The following is a 22,697-nucleotide window of genomic DNA, read 5'->3' as shown; positions in this document are numbered from 1 at the left end:
AAGCAGTGGGAAAAGCATATGTTTAGAGGAAGTGGGTTAGTTAGGGATGCCAGATGCCTGACTCTCAGTGTTGAAGGAAATTGGTAATGAGATGAGGAAGGGAAGGCCTGAAAGTTAGGTTGAGGGGTTGGGAATTTTCCTTGGAGCCAGTAGGGACTTACCTGCTAAAAGACATGATTAAATCTGGGATTTAGGCAGAAAATCAAAATTCAAACTATTTCCCATGGGGCGCTGAGTTCCTACTCCATCCCCTGCTGACTCTCTAAGCTCAGGAGCACTGGAGAAAGAAGTAGACTTGTGCCCACTGTTTCTCTGCAGTATGGTCTGTGCTGCAGAGAAAAAAGCATAGAGACTCATGTAGACAGAACACTTTTAATCTAAGTTTCCTGCTCCTTGCTGTATAACCTCAGAAAACCCACTTCACCTTCCTGAACCTGTTTTCCTCCCTGAGTAGAGAGAGTAGTTAAAGTCGCTTTGTGGAGAAGACAGGTGAGAGGGTAAAGTGACAAAATTCAGGTGCCTGGGCATAGAGATTTTCTTGTGATAGTCCCTCCCTTGCTGCCCTTTCCACCCCCTGGGGAGTCTATGGGGCTCTCTGCCCGGGTCCCCATGAAGTCCTAAACTGCCAACAGGAAAGCCTGTCTCCAATTTTAGAAGTGTGTGCACACAGGTCCTGGGGTAAACTGCCAACTCTCAGCTGTCTCTGCCAGGAGCCATGGGCTGTTAGACAAAAGGCAACATTAGCCTGAGCAGCTTCTCCCTGATTACCTTTGCTCGGCAACCCCTCCTGCCGTGACATCACATTCCTGTGTGGGGCATCTGGTTCCTCAGCAGGGGGATGCCACATTCTAACTGCAGGAAGCCACTGTTTGGGGAAGCCAGCCAAGCCAGGGGCTGTCTGCCTCCCCGCTGCTTCCTCCAGTGCTGCCAACAAGAAGGAAGAGGAGGAAAGGGCCCTTGATCCTTAATGACTCCATCTCCTTCCTTAGGCAGGTCAGAGGACCAGCAGTGCCTGCAGGAAGAGGATGCTCAGGGTCTGAAACAAAGTCCAGAACATCTTCACTGGCCCTATTCCTTCACAGGGTTGACACTGCAGGATATGGAGGGTGAGTGTAATGACAAGTCTATGGGGCTTTGGAATACAACAGACCTGAATTTGAGCACAAGCTTTGCAACCTTATGCAAGTGGCTTAACCTCTCTGTATTAGTGTTCTAGCAGGGCTGCCATGATAAAATGAGGCTTAGACAATATCATTTATTGTCTCAGGATTTTAGAGGCTCAGAGTCCTAAATCAAGATGTTGGAGGGTTGGTTCCTTTGGCAAGCTATGAGGGCAAATCTGTTCTGTGTTCCTACTGCATTTTCTGATGGTTTGCAATTTTTTGCATTCCTTGGCATGTACAAGCATTGCTCTCACCTCTCCTTCATCTTCATATGGTAGTCTGTGTGCGAGTGTGTGTGTGTGTGTGTGTGTGTCTTAATTTCTCCCTTTCTATAAGGATACCAGTCATATTGGATTAGGGCCCATCCCAATGACCTCACTGTAACTGACTACTCTTGCAATGGCCCTATTCCCAAATACGGTCACATTCTAAGGTTCTAGAGATTAGGACTCCAACACATGAATTCAGAAGAGCAAGGGACAATTCTACCCATAACTTTCTCTGGAGCTGTTTCTTCTTAGTGGAATGAGGATAATAAAGTCTGCCTCATAGGGCTATGTGACAGTGAAATGAACTAGGGAATGCATGTACCTGACAAAATGCAGTCAGTAATCAGTAAATGTGATTTCCTTTCCCAAAAATGGGGACAGAAGTCTCTTCCACATAGTTAATCTGCTGCTCATAAATTAACCAGACTTAGTATTCTAGCGTGCTCCTAGTAGTAATTTAAAGACCATTTAATCTAACTTCCATTTCAAATAGTAAGGAAACTGAGGCCAACAAAAGTAAAATCATTTTGCTGATTTAATGATGAGCCTTGGGCTCAAACCAATTTCTCTCCTTAGAATAAGAAGCTGTCTCATCCAAAGAAACATACACTATATTAAAATATCATATATATAAACATATATATATATATATATCTTCACTTCCCTACAATAACATTAAAAGTTCATCTCGTGTAGCCTATGTCGTCTTTCTTAAACCTTCACAGCCATTATGTCATTTGAGCTTTGCTATAACACAACAAAATAAACCAGGAAAGAATAACTTGCTCTCATGGAAAAGATTAGGAAACTGAGGCTCAGAGAGCTACTGAGCTTCTTAAAGTTTATAGACTCAAGGATGAAGCAAGGATTAGAACTCAAGTCTTGCTAGTGCGCCTCCAGGGCTTTCTTCTCTATTGTTTGGTTTTTTCCTTGGGTTCTCAGTCACTTTCAAATGAGAGGATCCTATGCAAGGTACAGCCAGAGCTTCTGCCTCCAATCTTCCAGCCACCTTTGGCTGGTCTCCCTGCCTCAAAGACCTTCCACGTAGCTATTCCAGATTCCTCCTTGAAATACCCATCTTTCAGCATTACTCTGCCCCTCAACAACATACACAGACCCAAAGCTAACATGTGGGAAAACATACTGAGGTCCCCACGTTCTGCTCCTTGTACAGAGTGGAAGCACTCACTTTGGCAGCAGGAATCCCAGCCCTTGATGCCTGGCCAGGTGGGCGGGCCATGGGACAGAGGACCTGCCTGGGCACCCAGGTGGCTTTCTGCTTTGAGAAAGTCTCCCAGTCCTTACAACCTCAAGATGATCATAAATAATACATTATACTAACTTTCCCATGAGTGGACCCAGAAAAACCAGGATTTGGGTGAACGACGTGTAAGAAATGTCAAAAAAGCACACAAAGAGAGATAACTAACTGCATGTGGGGATCGATGAGCCATGAACCTAAAAAGTCAGAGACAGCCAGAATCCAAACTCAACATATGAGCCTAGCATATGATTTACTGATCAACGGACTGATTCATTCATCTATGCAATAAGTACCGAGTGAGGGATTACTCTATAATAAATAGGTCTTGCGCTTGGCACTGTCTGGCAGTTGGGTGGACAACATGATCTTCACCCCCAAAAACCCTGGTCCTCCACAGCAGAATGTCAGAAAAGACACATTCCATTGGAACCCAACAGGTTGTTTTAGGGACAGAAAAGAACAAACTAATTACAGAAGGTAAAGCAAGCAGTGGAGCCTTTGGGCTGCTCTGGGGTTGAAATGCTATAAATAACAGCTTGTTGAAATGGCCCAGAGGTACAATCACTGAGGAAGGGTACAAGTCACCTTGTCTTGAGAAGAAAAAAAAAATAGACTTTCACAATGGCTCACAAATTAACCTCATCATAGGAAAAGAAAATGTGTTCCCTGCACATAACAACCTCTCAGAGGGCACTGTAGACCAGAAGCACCATGATGTAAAGTCCAGTGTAAAACACACATTCAGCCCATGGTAGGTAGTATTAAGTGTCCCTTTAGGAATCAGAGAATGCAAAGTCTAGCCTGTTATAAGCTAGAGATATTTTTTTGTCAAGGCTGTTATAAGCTAGAGATATTGGCCAAATAACTGCACATCTCAGAGACCTTGTCAAGCCTGTTATAAGCTAGAGATACTGGCCAAGTAACCGGACATTTCAGAGACCCTAGTTTCCATCCGTAAAATGGGCATATTCTATATGCACAACAAAAACCTTGAGGGCTCACTATGTCGATTATCTCATTTTGTCCACAATTTAATCCTGCAGAGAAGGTCCTTACTTAGTATATTTCACATTGGGAATGTGACCCATGAAAAGCCCAAGCAAGTTGCCATTGCCACAGCTACTGAGAGGAGGAAACAAGATTTGAGCTCCATAGCCTGAGCTCTTAATGCCTTTAATAATAACTTCTTCCCAGTGATGAAGTGAGGAATAAATGAAATTGCATATAGGAAAGCATTTAAAAAAATCACAAAGTATTACAGACATATGAGGGGGGTTGTTATTTCTCCTTCCTAGGCATGAATCGACTTCCAATAAGCCAGGGAAATTCTATTTCAAATCCTACTCTTCCTTTATTCTTCAACTGTTACAGTTAAATGACGGCCTGGAGATTTGGGGAAATAGTCAGGAGCCAAGAAACCAGCTATAGAGATGTGAGACGGGAGAGAAAGAACCACAGGGCCTCGTGGTTTGCAAGCTGATAGGCAGACTATTTTCTGGGACCAATTACTCTCATCTTAATTAATGAACACACAACCCACAATCTGTCTGAGAAATGCGAAAAAATATGGCACGTGTTTAGAGGTTGCAGTGTGCCAGCCCCCAGATCTGGATGCACCTTCCTCCAACTGCTGGACTGGGAGTCACCATGGAGACCGCATTTGAGCAATTGAGATGGGACTGAAATCTGGTCCGAACCACCTCTGTGACGTGCGTGGTGGAGTGTCTGCTGTGGGGCCGGCACTGGCCTAGGCAGTGTGCAGGTTGTCAGGGTGAGGGCAGAATGCTGTGTGCCCTACAGGTCAGGGAAGCGAGGACGGCTCACCCACTGGGCCGTCTGTGTTTTGTGCCTCCAGTGGGCTCAGCCTGGTGCCTGGCACAGCAGAGGGGGCTGAGGCTGAGGCCGAGGACATGCTTTTGCTTTCTGGCCACTTAGTGAAGACAATTACCGATACCAACAGATCATTTATCAAGCGCTTCCTCTGAGCTAGGCACTGTGCTAACGAAGCAATGTGCACCTATTATCTCAATTACTCCTCACAACAGCCTCGTGGCTGAATGGACTCTACTGCTGAGATTCGTGGTGCACTTACTCTGCGCATGCTGCAGGCCAAGGGCTTATGCTGGCATTTATTTTTTTTAAAGATTTTTATTTATTCATTCATGAGAGACAGAGAGGCAGAGACACAGGCAGAGGGAGAAGCAGGCTCCATGCAGGGAGCCCGACGTGGGACTTGATCCCGGATCTCCAGGATCACACCCCAGGCCGAAGTCAGTGCTAAAACGCTGAGCCATCCGGGCTGCCCAGATGCCAGCATTTAAAAGCTTAGGCAGGAGGATGACTGGCTAATAAGCATCACAGTCAGGATCTGAATCTGGGAGGCTCAGCTTCAAATGCTGTGTGAACCTAACCCTTATATTGTACTATGGTCATTTACCTGATATTTGTTGAGTGTCTTCAAGGCAGACAAGAATCTTCTATTTTAGTAAAGGGAACTGGGGCAAGGGGAAACAAGCACTAAACAAATCCAGTTCATGACAGACTGATTCAAGCTATAAAGAAACTGCAGAGAATGTGCTGGCACAAAAGGGGAGAGTGGGGCCAACGAGGTCTCCTTTCAGCTCTGAGGGACAGTGGCATAGTCTTGAGTTGGTTGGATCTCTCTCAGGCCAGCTCCGATACAGGATAGTGTGCAGAATGTCTGACAGGTATCTGGGGGTCCGCACCTGTGGAGGAGGGACAGGAAGCAGGGGTCGATTGAGCTGCAATACAACTCCAAGGATGGCACCAGCTAGCCCCAAGGGGACTCCTGCAGCTGGACTTGCCATGCAGAACTGTCAGTGTGTGGCTTTATCCCTCGGCATAAAGTCACTGGGTGGGGTGTTGCCTGGGGAAAGGTGGAACCTTGGCAAGGCAGTACTCTGCAGCTGAGGCTATCCTACAAGGGCCCACCAAGCAGAAGCTGTCCGCTCACCAGCAGCTGGGCCAACAACCCCTCCTTGCAAGGGGACCTGGATGGCACTTCACAGGGTCCCCCCACAAGGGGTAAAAGAGGGAGCTCTCTGCAGCTAAGTTATGAGTAAGATGGAGTAGAGAAAGGAGGATAAAGAGATGAAGGAGGCCAAAAGCAACCCAAGCAAGGAGAATGTCCTTCCAGGAGGGGGAGAAAAGGCAGTTGCTCTAAACAATAAATAGATAATGTAAGACACTGTGGGACAGAAAAGGAAACACATGCAACTCCAGACTAATTTGTTAGACTTAAAGCTCTCATAAACTTTTTGGGGGTTATGTTATAGCGAGCTTATGGATTTAATTAACCACAATTGCTTTCAATCTAGTGTGTGAGGCCATTACAAAAATAGTAATGATTACAAAATAGCATTTAGTTTGTGCCAGGCCCTGTTCTATGTACCTTGTATTTATTGATTCACATAATCTCACAGTAACCATGTTAAGTGGCTATTATTTTAGAAATGAGGAAACTAAGGCATAGGGAGATTGAGTAACTTGACCAAGGTTGCATAACTAATTAGGGGCAGACCCAGACTTGGAACTTAGGCATCTAGGCTCCAGGGCCAGGCTTGTGACCACTGCACTGTGCTGCAGCCCTGGGAGGCTGTATTAACAGACCCACAGAGCCCAGCTCCCAGGGAGAGACCTGTTCATCAGATATTGATAAGTTTTATAATCTCCTGTTTTTCACCTGTCCATCTTCAGCCCTGTAATCAGAATGATCTTTTCAAAACAAAATTAAACATTTCCCAGGTCAAAGGCTAGACTTCTCATCGGGTACCCATGGCTCTGTAGGGAATGGCCCCCTGGGCCTATCTCGCCAGCCTTACCCTACAGTTCATCCCCTTTGTATCCCAACACCCTTCAGGGCCTTTGTCTATGCTGTTCCCACTATCGGGAGTGTTCCTTCTCCTCTCTGTTTCCTTTTGGACTAGTTAATCCCTTCTCATCCCACAATCTTGGATCTTCTTGTTACTCTCATTATACACTTCACTTTTCCTTCAGAGCACTGCATATAATGTTAATTCTTCATTGGAGTGATTAACATCACTATGTAAGCTAAGTAAGCAATTGTGTAATTAGGTGTTTAATGCCTATTTTCCCAAGGCAATGTAAGTACCATTAGGAGAGGCACTCTTGTCTATTACTGTCCGTCCGCGTGCCTAGCACAGTGCCTGCCAGAGCGAAGGCACTCATCTGATGTGGAATCCAAGTTTGAATGAATGAGCTTCCTTGATAAAGCAAAAGAGGGAGGTAAAAGTAATCACTGGCTTCTGAAACCTCTGGCTCCCCTCCTGTAAACAATGAGATCTCCCTGCCTAGTTCTTGTGAGGATAAGAGCTAATGAATATAAAACCCCAGCAGAGTCCACCAATTAGCAGCCTACCAACAATTGGTATCTATAATAGAACTATTTATATTTTTATTTGTAACATTGCATAAAGGGAGGAGGGTGTGGAATAGGGATTAGGAGTGCAGGCTCTGCAGTTATGCCCTTTACCAGCTGGTCTGAGCCTTACGTACCTCATCTGTAAAACTGGGGGAGGGAGAGTCTTATACTCATGGACTGTGATGAGGATTTAAAATTAAATAAATAAAGCACTTAGGACAGAGTCTGGACTATCATAAGATTTATCTGCACAAACAACATAGACAGTTATCACAAACTATAATAGAGCAAGAAAACTTTCAAGACAGGCTTAGCATGCAGAAGATGATAAGTCAAGAGCATAGTTCTCAAACATCTGAGGTGGGAACACCAAGAGCAAGGTTTCCACTGTGGGATGCCAGAGAGCAGAAGTAGGATCAAGGAGCTAAAATTCAGGGCAGGTTGGTATTGGCTCCACAGATGAGATGCTGGACAAAATAGCAAGTGCCTCATCTCCAGGAGTGTGCTCTCAGAGGCTGGTGGGCCACTTGCCAAAGGTGAGGTAGAGCAACTGGGTGGAAGGTTGTGGTAGAAGCCCTTATCTGAGCATCCTGTGTCTATTAAGATCCTCTAAGCTTTCAAATTCTATGCAGGAGTGTTTTCTTTAATTCAGCTATCTTTAGAAAAAAGGGGATATATTCATGCATGATTTTTCTGGAACATGCAAAGCTTAAAAAATGTCTGCACAGATTTTTGGAATATTCCAGAACCTCAAAAGCAACATTATAAGTTAAGCCATCATAAATCTCTGACTCTTGGGTTCAGTGTTCTTCTGAATTAGACTGTGTGGGAATGAGTGGGAATGAAGTAAGGCAAAGGCACCTCTGAAGTGTTTATTACTGTCACTTCTGCTTGGTTTGACACAAAAGACCATGGTCTCCCTGGGCTTCACCGTCAGCCTTGGCCCTGTCCCCAGGAGGGTAGGTGTGGGCAGTCTATCTCTGCTGCATCAGAAGAGCACACAGAGACATGGTGAAGAAGGTGATCCTGGAAAGAGATGGCAGGAGAAAGCTGGGGCATGCTACATGACCCATCTGCCACATAACAGATGTATGTTACGTGTACCCTTAGGTGTACCCCCCTGTATAGTACATATTGCACTTTCTAATTGCATGTAAACTTCAAGATAACCCCATAAAATAACTTGTACTTTTCATTTACTCATTAATTTATCCAACATGGACTTATTGAGCGCATGCTCTGTTTCTATTTATTGCACTCTTAACTGTGCACCAGGTCCTGTTTTAAGTGCCCACCAAACTCATCCTCTTGGGGGATCCCTGGGTGGCTCAGTGGTTTAGCGCCACCTTTGGCCCAGGGTGTGGTCCTGGAGCTCCAGGATCAAGTCCCACATCAGGCTTCCTGCATGGAGTCTGCTTCTCCCTCTGCCTGTGTCTCTGCCTCTCTGAGTGTGTCTCTTGTGAATAAATAAATAAAATCTTTAAAAAAATGTAATACTAAAGATTAAATTATGTAAACTTATAATTAATAAATTATATATAAAATGAAAAAAAAAGCTCATCCTCTTAACTTAATATTTGAGGAAGCAAAGATTAAATGGTGTGCCCATGGCTTTCAATTGGGGCACTGTCCTCTAAGAACAGTATCACTCACTGTCCCAATTTAGTAAAGATAAATTATCATATCCACCATTATTAGCATGAATAACAGTAATAATAGTGATTGTTCTTATTTTATGGTTTGACCAAAAACATATACATAACCCATCCTATGAAGTGTGAGAGTAATTATCCCTGTTTTATAAATAAATATACTACAACTCAGAGAGTATAATTAAAAGTTCATCAGTTCATCAAGATAGGAAGTAGGAAGAAAGTCAGATCTGAGAATACTACTCTGTTCCCCTCATGCCTTTCATCATAGCAAACAATATTTAGTGTCTCTATTTTGAAGTTGTATCTGTTTTGTAAAGATTTTATTTATTTATTTATTTATTTATTTATTTATTTATTTATTTATAAGAGACACAGAGAGAGAGGCAGAGCCACAGGCAGAGGGAGAAGCAGGCTCCACGCAAGGAGCTCAATGCGGGACTCGATCCCGGGTCCCCAGGATCATGCCCTGGGATAAAGGCAGCGCTAAACTGCTGAGCCACCCAGGCTGCCCTCTATCTTGAAGTTATATCTTATGTAATTCATTCACTATTTAATTAGATCTTTCCAAGAACCCACTGAGATAGAAAGCATGATCTTCATTTCAGAGCTAAGAAAACTGAGGCTCAGAAAGGTTAGGTGACTTGTACTAGAAATATAGCAGCCAAGACTTAAATCCACAACTTTGATTCTTATCTCTGTGCTTTTCTCTTTAACCCTCACTGCCAAAAACTCTCCTAAAAGACCTCTTGTGGAGGCACGGCAGACTGCTTGCCCACAGAGTCAGAGACCCAGGAATTCCTTTTCCTTCCTTCCAGCCATCCCAGGCAGAGGCCCGGGGTTCTTGGGGAAGTGGCATGGAAGAAGCACATGTCTTGTTCAGTACTAGGCCAGCCGCTTAGGAACTGAGCCATCAGGGAGCTGACACAATTTCAAGTGCTTGCTGCCCTAATTACTTGATGATCTGTCATCACAGAGATGGAATGTGGGGGGTAGGGGAGGTGATGTTCAGCTTGTGTCCCAGCAAAGGAAAGGCAGATAGAAACTCTTCAGGCTCACTTTACAGGAGAGAAATCTCCACTGAAGTTTATGATCAATTCCAAATGTTGGTTCCAAAAAAAAGGCAGGAAGGAAATTGGCATTCGTTGAGCACCTACTATGTGTCAGACATTGTGCTGAAAATATGACATGTTACATGGATGAGTTCATTTGATTCTCACTATGACCCTCTAAGAGAGGGATTAATATATGCAATCTGTAGTTTTTTTTTGTTTTGTTTTGTTTTGTTTTGTTTTGTTTTGTTTTGTTTTGTTTTAGAGAGAGAAAGAGAGGCAGAGACACAGGCAGAGGGAGAAGCAGGCTCTATGCAGGGAGCCTGATGTGGAACTCGATCCCAGGACTCCAGGATCACACCCTGGGCTGAAGGCAGGTGCTAAACCGCTGAGCCACCCAGGGATCCCCTGCAATCTGTAGTTGAGGGAAGTAAGGATCGTGGTGGTAGATGGCCAGAGAGCTAGGTCAAGATGAAATCAAGAAGCTTAGACTCACTCCTGCAGAGGTCACCATAGTTTTAAGCAGGAGAGTGATATGGTTGGAACTGTGCTCTAGAAAAATTACCCTTGTTGCTGTGAACTGATTGCATTTGAGAAAGCAAAGACTAGAGACAAAAGAGTTTTAAAAGTATGTATTTGAGGGGTGCCTAGGTGTCCAGCTTTTGATTTCAGATTCCAGCTCAGGTCATGATCTCAGGGTCATGGGATCAAGCTCTGTGTCAGGCTCCATGTTCTGTGCACATGGGATTCTCTCTCTTTCTCTTCCTGTGTCCCTCCCCTCTTTGCACACAATCTCTCAAATAAATAAATAAATAAATAAATAGCCAAAATCTTTAAAAGTATATATTTGAGCTATGATAAGGGCCTGTTACTAGGATATACAAATGAAGAGTGGCTACATTTGTGTCATCAGAATTCTGAATGCACATCTCTAGAAAACCAACTGACAGCCAAGACGTAGAGAAGAGGTGGGAAGCAGAGAACGCTCATGGATGGCATACAGGTTTCTGGTCTGTGGAACCAGAAAGATGGTTCTGTCCTTCAATGAGATAAGAATGCAGGCTTCACACACAAGTGATAACTTCAGGGTGGACATGTTGAAACTGGATATATGAGATGCCCAGGTGGAGATGTCCAGCTTGCAATGGAAATCAGGGCCTGGAGCTTCACAGAGAGACTAGATGGTAGAGAATTCACCTGCATAAAGTTGATATTTGCAGCCAAGGGCCTGAAAGGAATTGCTATAAGAAGGATATAGTGAGATGTGTGAGTTGGGAATAGAACAGTGATCTGAGGACACCAAGAACAAGAGCCCTTCAGCCCCAAAAGGCTTAGTTAGAGTGGCCAGTAGAACAAAGGATAATGAGGAGACTCTGCATTTGCTTATAAAAGACTAAGTCCTCCCATATAAGGTATTCATTAAGAAATGAGGGTGGTTGCTATCCAATTAGAAAGCATTATCTCTGATATGATCTGTGTTATCGTGAGAAAACATGAGTATGGTGGGGAAAGATCTGAAGTTCAGGTGAGAGACAATTTGGAACTCTATCTAGATCAAAGATTGTGGAGTCCCAGTAGCTATCCTGGTAATAGAAGACTCAGCAGGGACTGTGGTTGTGACTTCTCCCCATGAGTACATGCTGAGAAATGCATGACGTTATTGATTTTTGACATGACATTGGTGTCTGACACACAGGTAATGCCAACCAAACATAGGGGCAGTCATACCTTAGTCTAAAGGATGAACACATGGAGAATAATGCTCATGGCTCTACAAAGCTCAAGATTCATGACATCCCCTATGACCTTGCCAGGAAAATAACTGAGATAGATTCCTTCCCACTATCCTATCTTTCAAAAGTAGGAATGATTGAGAAATTTGTGGAAACCCACAGAATCAGAGGATCTCAGAATGAAAAGGGATCTAAAATGTTATTTTTGTAATCATTATTTGATGAATTAATTTGCTAGTTAATTCATTCACCATACAAATATTTACTGAGCATTTATTATTTGCAAGCACCATTCTAGAGATTGAGGATACAACAAAGAACAAAACAGACCATGATTCCTGCTTTCATGGAGCTTACATTCTAGAGGGGAATCTGTAAAACTAAAAAGGCAAGTAAGTAAAATATAGTATATCAGATGGTAAAGAGTTCTCTGGAGAAAAATAAGGCAGGATAAGGCTTTTGAATTGAGGGCTGCAATTTTAACTAGATTAATCATCATGAACTCTTTTTATGGTTGTCTCAAGGAACGGTGTTCCGTCCCTACATTTGTTTTCATACTTGTAGTTAATTTGGTTCTGATTAAAAAGATAAGAAGGGCAAATGTCATCATCATTGTAAGAGCTACGTTATTGAAGATTTATTTCTGGGTAGTCATGGTGTTGATTGATTCACAAACGCTGTCCTTTTTTTTTTTTAAGATTTTATTTATTTATTTGAGAGAGAAAGATGCAAGAGAGCACAAGCAGGGGGAGTGGCAGAGGGAGAGGGAGAAGCAGACCACCAGTTGAGCAGGGAGCCCAATCCCAACTCAATCCCAGGACCCTGGGATCATGGCCTGAACCAAAGGCAGATGCTTAACTGACTGAGCCACCCAGGTGCCCCTCATTATCCCATTTTAAAGATAAAGAAAATGGAAGAAAACCCACAGAAGTAAAGAACCTTGCTCCCACAGTCCTGAGCTTGAAGTGCAGCCCTACCATCTGTATGATGGCAGGCTGGTTGTTCAACTCCCCAAAGCCCAGTTCCCTCAGGTGCAAAACGAGGGTGAAAAGACCCAGCACTTCACAAAGTTGGTGTAAGAATTAAAAGACACACACACATGACCAGGTAGGAATCAAACCAGATAGATCTGATTGCAGAGCACAGAAGTTTAAGCACAAACTATCCTGACTCATTTTGTGAGCTGAGGAAATTGCTGAGCAGTAGTGATTAAAGTAATGATAAAATTAAACCATTGATGTGATGATGTAAAATAATCATGACTCAGCAGTACAGACCACCTATTTAAAAAGAACAATGAATTCTTCATAGTACTTAGACCTTAAATTTCCTGCTAGAGTTGAAACCAGAGGGAAAGCAAGACTGTATTATATATAACACCAAATTTTCACAGGTCTCCCATTCACTTCCCAGATTTGGTTTCTTCCAAACAGTAAGTATGTGTGCCAATACATACAGGGTCAAACCAACTTTGACTTCTTAAATACATGAACTGATAAATTCCACCTTTGGCTTTTCTATTACTTGCAATGAAATGCATTTTAAATATTTTGCTGTTCACCTGATTTCAGTGGCTGGAGATAGAAGGAAGGGTACAGCATGAAAGAATGGTTTGGGCAGAAGTAAAAGGTGGAAAAGTACAAAACATCATGGGAGATGTTAACTGAAATTGTCCCTGAACTTTACTGTGTGGTCACTGGGAACTCATCGGCGATTTTAGAGTAGTGGAGAGCTACTTTCAGACCTGTGTCTTAGAAATATAACTCCATCTCACCAGGGTCCAGCTACTATTCTATACCTACATCTCTTTGTATTTGGTTTTACAGGTTATTATTCATAAGGGAAAAAATAATAATATCCCAAGATAGGTAAAAAAAAATGTGTCTCTGAAGTTAGTGGGAAATTATATTCTCAGGGAAGATTCTGGGGAAAAAAATGTTTCTGAGAAACAGATGGTATCTCAGAGCCTCAAGTCTGTTGGCTTATAACACCAAGGCAAGGAACTTTATGCCAACAATTAAACTAGTCTTCCCAGTAAAATGGCAAACCCCTCAATCACATGGATCCCGATGATACTGCCAGTATGAAGTGTTTAGATTCCCCAGAGGAAAATAAGAAGAAAACTGCAGTACCAGTAAGTAACAAGAGATTATACTGCAAGGAGATAAGGGAAGACAAATAACATTTCCTCAAATGCGAGTCAGTGCCATTCTAGGTACCGACCATCCATCAGCTTGTTCTGTCCATAAAGAGCAAAGATGCAGGTTCCTGCCTGCGTTACCCCAAAGTCTCCTATGTCATGTGTGATTTTAAAACTTCAAAGACTAAATCATGGAAGTGCCAGGCAAATACTCCCACTCTCTACCACCCAGCTCAAATACCACATCTTTCATCCAATTTCTATAACTCTATCTCCCTTTTGGTTTGCGTCTTCTCTGGGGTCTGAAAGCACTGACAGCTCATTCTAGACAATTTAACATCCAGCCACCTAGGGAACTGAGAATTTCTTATTCTGTCATTTCGACTAGTTAGGGCAGTTTGTTCATTTGCTTTTTTAATAGAAAGGTAGATTGAGAAGAAAAAAGGGTGGTAATTATCAGAAGATATTCAGAAATATTTTGGGTACCCATTAATGATACATGGTGAAGTTGTACTTCTCCACTCTTTTAAAGGTAAGTGTGGTCCTGTGACATGTTTGGCCAATGAAATTGTGAACAGAAACAATGTGTATTACTTACAAGAAGGTTTACAGCCAGTGCACATTTGCCGTATTTACTTCTCTATCGAAGTTCTTGTGGTAACATGTCAAGACAAAGACTGTATCTGTGAATGATAAGAAAGAGCTCCCTGATGAGCATGCAGGTTGACACCTAAAATAAACAAAACCCATGTAGTATTAAATCACTGTAATTTGGGGGTATTTGTTACTGCATCACAAATCAGCTTATCCTGACTGATTCAGAGGAAGTGACTATAATGACACAGGTGTGCCCTTTAGAATCCAAGGTTAGAAATGCAGCTGGGCTTCAAGAAGACACTAGAACCAGGGCCTATAAAGCTGCCTGGCTGCGTCTCTCTTGTGTCCCACTCGTGTGTGTGCTCAGTCTCTCTTTTCCTCCCTCCACCTCTGAATGCTTCTCTCTGTCTCTGTGCCTACCTGTCTCTCTCTGTTTCTCTTCCTGCACCCCCAGCTCCCCAGGGGGAAGAAAAGGAAGGTGCTTCTCCCAAAACTTTCAAGCATATTTGTCTTAAATACCCCATTTTCCTGTCTGTCTCTCTCATACACACACACACACACACACACACACACACACACACACACATTACTTTGTTTCATTCCTGATTTACCGGGGATGGAACTCTAATCAGCTTCACTTAGGGTCAGGAGCCCACTCCTAGTCCAGTCAAACATGGCCAGGGGTGAAAGAAAAAAAAATGTCCATGGGGGAGGCATTTAAGATGGCTTATTGGGGCACCTGGATGGATGAGTAGTTGAGCATCTGCCTTTGGCTCAGGTCATAATGCTGGGGTCCTGGGATCGAGTCCCACATTGGGCTCCTTGTGTGGAGCCTACTTCTCCCTCTGCCTGTGTCTCTGCCTCTCTTTCTGTGTCCCTCATGAATAAATAAATAAAATCTTTCTAAAAAGATAACTTACTATGAGCTGGACATATAATAGCAGCAGCTAATACTGAGACAAAGGCTTCTTTGTGGGGGTTATGGTTCTAAGAGCTCCATGTCAATTAGCTCCCATAATCCTCAGAACAACTCCATGAGTTGGGTACTAACAGGACAAGCCCCATTTTACAGATGAAAAAAAACAAAAAACTGGAGACACATAGAGGAAGGGTAATGTGCCCAAGGTCACAGATGATAAGCAGGTTCAGGAATGTGAACCCAGGCAATCTCACATAGGAGTCCTTACACTTAACCTCAATGCCATACTGTAATTGGCATCTGCTATAAACACCTTGTCTTTCCAAGCACAGCAGAAATCCATAATGAACATCCTCCACACCTGTAAGAGTGCTTTAATAAAGTAAGGCACCAGCATTAGCAGCACTGTGCTAGCTAAATGTATCCACATTAAAGTACTATTGTCATCAAATGGTAGGAGATAGCCCTTGAGAAGTTAAATTACTTGCCCAACTTTTTGTAATTAGTAAATAGTAGCCATGACTCAGAACCAAGTCTCCTGATTCCAAATCTAGTAGTCTTTAGGCAATACCAGGGTATTTCTGCCAAGTGTCAGGAATCATGAATAAATCCTATTGCCTTCCCACTCAATGCCTTCAAAGCCACTACTGCTGTTGGCTCTGAAGGCAGTGACAGAGGTGCCTTTCTTGCAGTGGCACTAGGGAAGCTCAGAGGCCAAACTCCAGACCCCCCTAGCTACACTACTCTAGCACTAGGCTCTCATAGTGTCATCTATATCCCAAGCCAAAGAAGAATCCCTTAACCATGGAATTCAGAGCTGTCAGGGACCCAGGATCTCACCAGGCTAGGGGTCCCAGCTAGGCTCCCATCCCAGCAGGAAGCTGGAGCAATAACCAGGAACTTGGAAGTAGGCCAGGTAGTTGGAGTGGGCACACACGGAGAGGTCAGCAAGGGAAGCCACAACCCAAGGCTGTTCATGGTGAAGTGAGCCAGGGGATTTCTTCTTTGGCCACACTTACTCTGCATAACTGCACATCTGACTTCTCCAAACCCTTTTTCTAAGGATAGAGCTCCTAATATTTCATCAGACTCTGCTGGTTTTGGTTCAGGTTCTGAGAAGATAGAGCCTTGAGGAGAAATGATTGTTGCTGAGATCTGGTGGGGCTAGGACAAGCTGGGACTGACCTTACACACAGCCTTTCTCTACAGGGAAATAGTACTAATAACAATAATGATGATTATTACCATCTGTAGATCACTTGCCATGGGCTAATCTTGAGCACACTCATTTGTTGATCCAATACATATTTAAAGAGAAGACTAAGGCTGAGTCATTGCTTCCAGGTCACACAGCAAATAAGCCAAAAACCAGGATTTGAATTCACATTTGTCTGATTCCCCAAGCTTTTCTCTGCATAGCACTGTCATCCCAGTGGACAGATGATCCTCAGCAGGCCAGGGAATGGCCCTGAAATTGACCAAACAGGTTCATTACTCTGTAGATGAGGAGGAAAAAGAAGGAAAGGCAGCAAGTCAGGAAAATAATGAGAATGAAGAAGCTATAGACAGCAGTGGAAGGAGGAGAGAAATAGTAGGAAGGAGAGAGAGGCCCAGAGAACAGAGCTGCATTGACAATCTTGTGTAATTCCAACAGGTCGAGAGGAGAGAAAGGTGGAGAAGGATTGCAGGCTGGGTAATTGTTCTTCTGAACTTAGCTCCCCAAAGATCAATGGGTGTGCCAGCAATCTAATTGACTAAGTACTCCTGCTATTCCTCAAAGCCAGATGCTTTTCCAGAAGAAAAAAGGAAAGAAAAGATCAGCAGGTTCCAATGGCTAGGGACCAAATCCCCCTCATGCTGCTTCTGTGCCTGGGAATCCACATTCTGCCTCTTGGTGCCAAGGGGGTGCCTCCATTCTCAGAGGGTAGGGTGTAGGGAGTTGGCAGTTTTATTCATCCTGGAGTTCTGAAACAAGCAGCACTAGGCTCCAAGCACTGCATACTCGAGAGTCTAAGAGTTCAAACACAGAAGGCTTCATTTTTTTTCTCTTTGATTCACTTTGTCTTTCTGAGGTAGCTTTCTTGGAGATCAGCAACTTACAACTGTCTGTGACATGCATGCCAGCCTCAGGGAAGGAGAGAGGAGGGTCAGAAGAGGTAAGTGGAGCCCAAGTGACAGGGGCACCCCTTCCGGTGCATGCCTTCTGGCATGGGGTGCCTCCTCTTATCAGGGTTCAGGCTCCCACTGCACTCACCTGCCACACTCAAGCTTTGGAAAGACACAATATGCGGAAGACTTCCGCTGATTTTCTATCTTAGTTCCTTAGGAAACTACCGCCCCAAGTCCTTTAACCCTTCCCCATTCTGGGGGCTTGGTTGTAGAGCTCCTTGACAAATTAGCTCAGTGACCTTGGGAAGTTACTTAATATCACCATACCTCAGTTTCCATTAACTATAAAAATGAGTATAATCAGCATATATAGCTTATAGTAGTATCAGCATGAGGATCAAATAGGTTAATATACATATAAAGTGTTAAGAACAGAGCCTGGCAATCTGTAGATACGCAGTGAAAGTTCCCAAAAAGAAGATTAAGCATTCCTTCACCTTGTTCTTTCCCGTGAGCCTAACCTAAGATGCCAGCTCTCTGCAACCTTGGCTCTGGATCAAACAGAACAGAGGGGAAGAGGGACACATCACTGGAAATAGAATGAGAAAGAAGAAGAGAAGGGGATAATATTTGCTGAGTATCAATGACATGCCAGACATGTGCTTGAGGCTTCCACATGTGCTGCTGTTATTTTAAATATTAATAAATATAATGATAGTAACATTATTGTAGTGAACACAGTGCTGGAGCATTTTGTGCAGGGCAAATCCTGTTGCCATTAAATGCACAAGCTCACTTAGTCCTGACAACAATCAGAAAACACAGGTTCTGTTCATTATCCCCATTGTATAACTGAGGGAATTGGGTTCAGGGGAAGTGAGAAGACCGGCTTTTTGGCAGTGGGATTCAAAGACAATTCTGTGATCTCACCCCACTCAATGAAGCCATGAGGTTGTTATGAAACTAGGCCTTCTGGAGAACAGGCCCATGAGAATATGTCCCAGGTCCCAGGAGGGAGAGCAAGGCAGCTTGTTCAAGAACAGATTCTCTTTTCATTCCACCGTCAGAAGAGGTAGGAAGGCAGGGCATTAAACCTCCTCAAGGTCCATAGAAAGGGACCAAAGATTAGAGAAATCAAGTGGTTCGACCAAAGTCACAAGCAGACACGGGTAGGATGCCCTCCGAGACGCTGCATAGGGTGCTACACTTCTGGTCTCGTACTATCATTGCAGGGTTCCCCTTGGACATCACCTTCTCAGACGGCCCTTCAGAGGCCACCCTAGCTGAAACAGATCCACCATCACACTTTTGCCACTATTGCACCATATTTCTCTTCATGATGTTCATCATTACCACTTATTGCTGCATCATATCCTTATGTATATTACCTGCCCTGACTACATCATCAAAAGGTCAACTTCATGAGAGTGGGGATATTTGTCTTTTTTGCTCACTGCTATGTTCACAGAACTTAAAGCAGTGCTTGGCATGTGATCATTTAATATTGTTGAATGAACGATAAACTAATTATTAATTAATCATGCCATGCTATAGCTGTCTTGGCACTTTTCAAATCTCCACTATTTCAACTCTCAGTGAGATCAGGGATTGGATTACCAGCATCTCCTCTGTGTTTAGTACTATGCCTGATACCTTGTAGGTGTTCAATCATGGTCTTTAAATGAGTGGATGAATGAATGGAGTAGAATTGAGTCTTTAGCTCCTGCCCTGGCCTTTGTTTTTCTTCCTTGGGTACTGGAAAGTTCACTAGAGAGGACAAAGTTGGAGGCAGCCATGTGTAAATGTTGCTTAGCTGATGGAAAGGGGAAGGTGATGTGTCCTGGGGCATGCATCTGAGAAATAGAGTCTGTTAAGGTGCACTTAAACCCCAGCCACTGCCTATACTTCAGTGACTTAGAAAAGACCCTGAAAGCATCTCCAGTGACTTTGAGATCCTGGAACTGAGGGACTTTGGGACACAAGTGGTGCTCTCATCCTTTTAATAAAACTTTATGACTCAATCAAGGTTCTGAGTTGTGTGGATTTAAAAAAAAAATACACAAAGGGTCTGTGGCTTCAGAGAGTGTGAAAACTCTTCCTAATATCTTGACAGAATATTTCTCCATCCAAAGGGAGGAAAAACAAGCCCAGCCAGGTAAGCACCCGGAATAACAGATGTGTTTTTCCAAGATTATGCCCAAGGGAGAGAAAATAAAGGTTTGCTGGATGCAGATGTCCTAAAAGCAGCAAGTTTATCCTGTAACCTTGCCAAGGCAATGCCTGCTGTTCTCACTGTTAATGCCAGAGTAAGAGAAAGAAGAGGAACATTCAAAGAGTAAATCAACTCAAAGCTCCAAGGCAAACAAGAACAGAAATGGGAGGGCCCTCCAGGTTGAAGTCAATCATAAAAATCAGGCTGTGCCTCTCTTTTCTCACTGATGCAGGGTTTTAGCAGAGCTACTTTTGTCTTGGAGGCAGAGAGACATACTGGAAGGGATCAGTGAGGTCTGGGTTGGGATTGAGGCTCTTCCACTTACCATATGACCTCAGGCAAGTTACTTAGCCTCTCTGATTTGAGGATATCTGGAAGGCAGACCCTGCTCTAAAACATCTACCCACATTGCCAGTGATGCTTGATACTATGCCATTAGCAGTAAGTATTCCCTACTATTTTTTAAGATTTTATTTATTTATTAGAAAGAGAAAGAGAGAGCATTGGGGGTAAGGAGAGGGACAAGCAGACTCCACGCTGAATGCAGAGCCCAATGCAGGGCTTGCTCCCATGACCCTGAGATCATTATCCGAGTCAAAAGAGACCCTTAATTGACTGAGCCACCCAGGTGCCCCAAGCATTTCTTATTATTTAGAATTTCTGTTCTTTAAGTCTTGGGTGAATCATAGACATAGGAGAGGCCATTTTAGCAGTGCAGGAAGAACACTAAGCTTAAGTTCTATAGCTGGGACTCAAGTTCATATCTGCTTACCTCCAAAGCTTGTGATCTTGTCATTATTCCCTTTAACACTCCAAAGATAAGTCAAAAAAACAGACCCAATAGGTCAGTTCAAATGAAATTAAGCCTAATACCTAACATTAAGACAGCTGTGTAGTATAGGGAACCAGCACTAATGTGGAGTCAAAATACCCAAGTTTAAATCCTAGGCTAGAGCATGTATGAAGTGTTTATGACCCTGAGAGCTGTTTATTTTACTTTACTGAGATTCAGTTTCTTTATGGGAAAAATGGGGTAAATGCCTATGTCAGTCAGGATGCACTAAGTTGTGATGCAGTAACAAACAGCACCAAAATGTAAGTGACCAAAAATAACAGAGATTTTTTTTTTTGCTCATGCTATGTGTCTTTCTCAGTTCATTTGAGGGCTCTTCTCTATGTCTGCCTCACTCTAGGATCCAGGCTAATGAAATATCTACTGTCTATTCCTGGCCACCCTGGCAGAGGAACAAAAAACCCAATGTGGCCTCATTTCTGCACTTAAATGGTTCATCTGAAAATGAACAAACATTACTTCTGAAAGCTCATAATTCCTTACACAGAACTGGTGGCATGGTACTCTCAACCACTGCAGGCCAGGAATCATGTTCCTGCCATGTTCTCAGAAGAACAGAGAAAAAAAACTTTTGGTGAATGGCATCAATAGCTACCTAGTTCTTATCCTGGATACCTCATAGCAATGCTAGTGAGATTAAATGAAAAAATAGGTAGGAAAGGAGACAATATATATAGACAAATGTAGCATAAAAAATAAACTCTAAGTTTCTGAGCCTTAAAAGCAGTGAATGAATAACTCCCCATCTCTATTTTCTGCCCCCATTTGAATGCACTATCTTTTGAGAAATGTGACTGGTGGGGACTTTAAAGTTTATCTGCTGAGGTCAGAGGCTTGCATTTCCTGGTTCTACTAGTTCAGGATGCAGTAAAGGACTGTACCTTTTTCTACCACAAGTCACTGAAATGGGAATGCCAACACTGGTCACATGCCAAAGTGTGTAAAGCATGAGAAGGATCACAGAACTGTAGGATTTTAAATCTGCAAGGGATCTCAGATGTCCTCAGTCTACATGCTCATTTTTTCAGAGGCGGAAAGAGAAGCTGAGAGATGGGCCATAACTTACCCATAATCACACAGAAATATAGTGGTAGATCAGAGTCCAGGTCTCTGGCCTTCCAGCCATAACAAGCCATGGGGCCCTTTCCCCTGATTTTTCATTCTGATATGGATTGTTGATACCAAATCCAAAGCTGGCTTGTGGGTGATGTTTTTCCTTTAAGCACTTTGAATCATTGATCTAGCTATAGTCTAAAATCATTCCTTCATAATCAAGTATGGAAAAATAAGGCTATCTACAGGATTTTAGCCAGTCTGCAAAGGTCTCATTTAATAAACATTAAATACCTGGTCCTTAGGAAAGATTATAGGAAAACTGAATTTTAAAAAAGACAAAAATAAACAAATTCCTGTCCTCAAAATCTTCCTGTCTAGTGAGGGAGAATATATGAGCACAGAAACAAATTATAGCATCAACATGGCTAAGTCAACAGCACTCTGAGGGTGCTATGGGAACCCAAAAGTGGGGGGTGGGGTGGGATGGGGAGCAGTCAGGGAAAGCTGACTGGAGGAGGTTTCACCTGAGCTGAACCTCTGAAGGATGATGAGGGTGGAGCAGGGGAGATAGTCAAAGGAAGAAGAGAGGAAGGACATTCTAGGCAGAGGCAGACACCTGGACAAGTAACCAGAGAGGGAAAACAGCACAGCTCACCAAGGGCTGCACCAGGCATCTGTGCAGGAAAAGCAGGACATAATGGTGAGCTGAACAGGGGCCAGATTGCCAGGCCTTGTGAGCTAAGCCAAGGAGTTTGGACATCCATCATCTGAAAGCTCTGGGGAGCAGGGATCACTGTTACTGCTGAGGCTAGTCTGCAGACTGGGAAGACCGGCTTTTAAGGGGTTTGAAATTTACTCTTCTCTGGCAAAAACCAGTCAAGTGGTTTAGAGGAGAAAATGAACCCACTTCAAGAAAGCTCTAAGTTGTGATTTCTGATAAGTGGTGTTCTTGGGTGTCAATAAAACAGCACAAGACTCTGCTTCCTTCTCCTGGGCTCCTGGAGTGGAGGCACACTCATTTCCTTACTGGTCTTTTCCCTTCCAGCCCCTGTGTGCAGGAAATTTCTGGTGAAAAACAAAGAAGCCACCCACATCTGCTGATCATCACCTGACCCCCACCCCCGCAATCATGGAATAAGCAAACTCATCCTAAAGAACACATGATAAAGTTCACTGATTCACGGGTTGGCCTTGAAGACAGAGGCCTTTTCCTCCTGGGGAACACGCCATCACCCTGTGCTCCTCCACGGCACATCTTCTCCATGGCACCCCAGTA

General features: G+C 43.4%; 1 protein-coding gene across 11 annotated transcripts in view; it reads right to left on the bottom strand.

Annotated features, from left to right (window-relative positions):
- Positions 1 to 22,697, bottom strand: part of DAB1 (DAB adaptor protein 1) — a 1,107,850-nt gene that overhangs the window by 941,001 nt on the left and 144,152 nt on the right. For 3 of the 11 annotated variants that reach the window (XM_072730803.1, XM_072730807.1, XM_026006996.2), the window contains exon 2: positions 14,274 to 14,358. The exons of the other annotated variants lie outside the window; for them this stretch is intronic. The gene's annotated coding sequence lies outside the window, so the exon portion shown is untranslated. The remainder of the gene's footprint in view (positions 1 to 14,273; positions 14,359 to 22,697) is intronic. 11 annotated transcript variants of the gene reach the window in all.

The sequence above is a fragment of the Vulpes vulpes genome, chromosome 12 (genome assembly GCF_048418805.1).
Source record: "Vulpes vulpes isolate BD-2025 chromosome 12, VulVul3, whole genome shotgun sequence".
Classification (NCBI taxonomy): Eukaryota; Metazoa; Chordata; class Mammalia; order Carnivora; family Canidae; genus Vulpes; species Vulpes vulpes.
The sequence above is the reverse complement of the archived record's forward strand: the minus strand, read 5'-3'. Positions and strand labels throughout refer to the sequence as shown.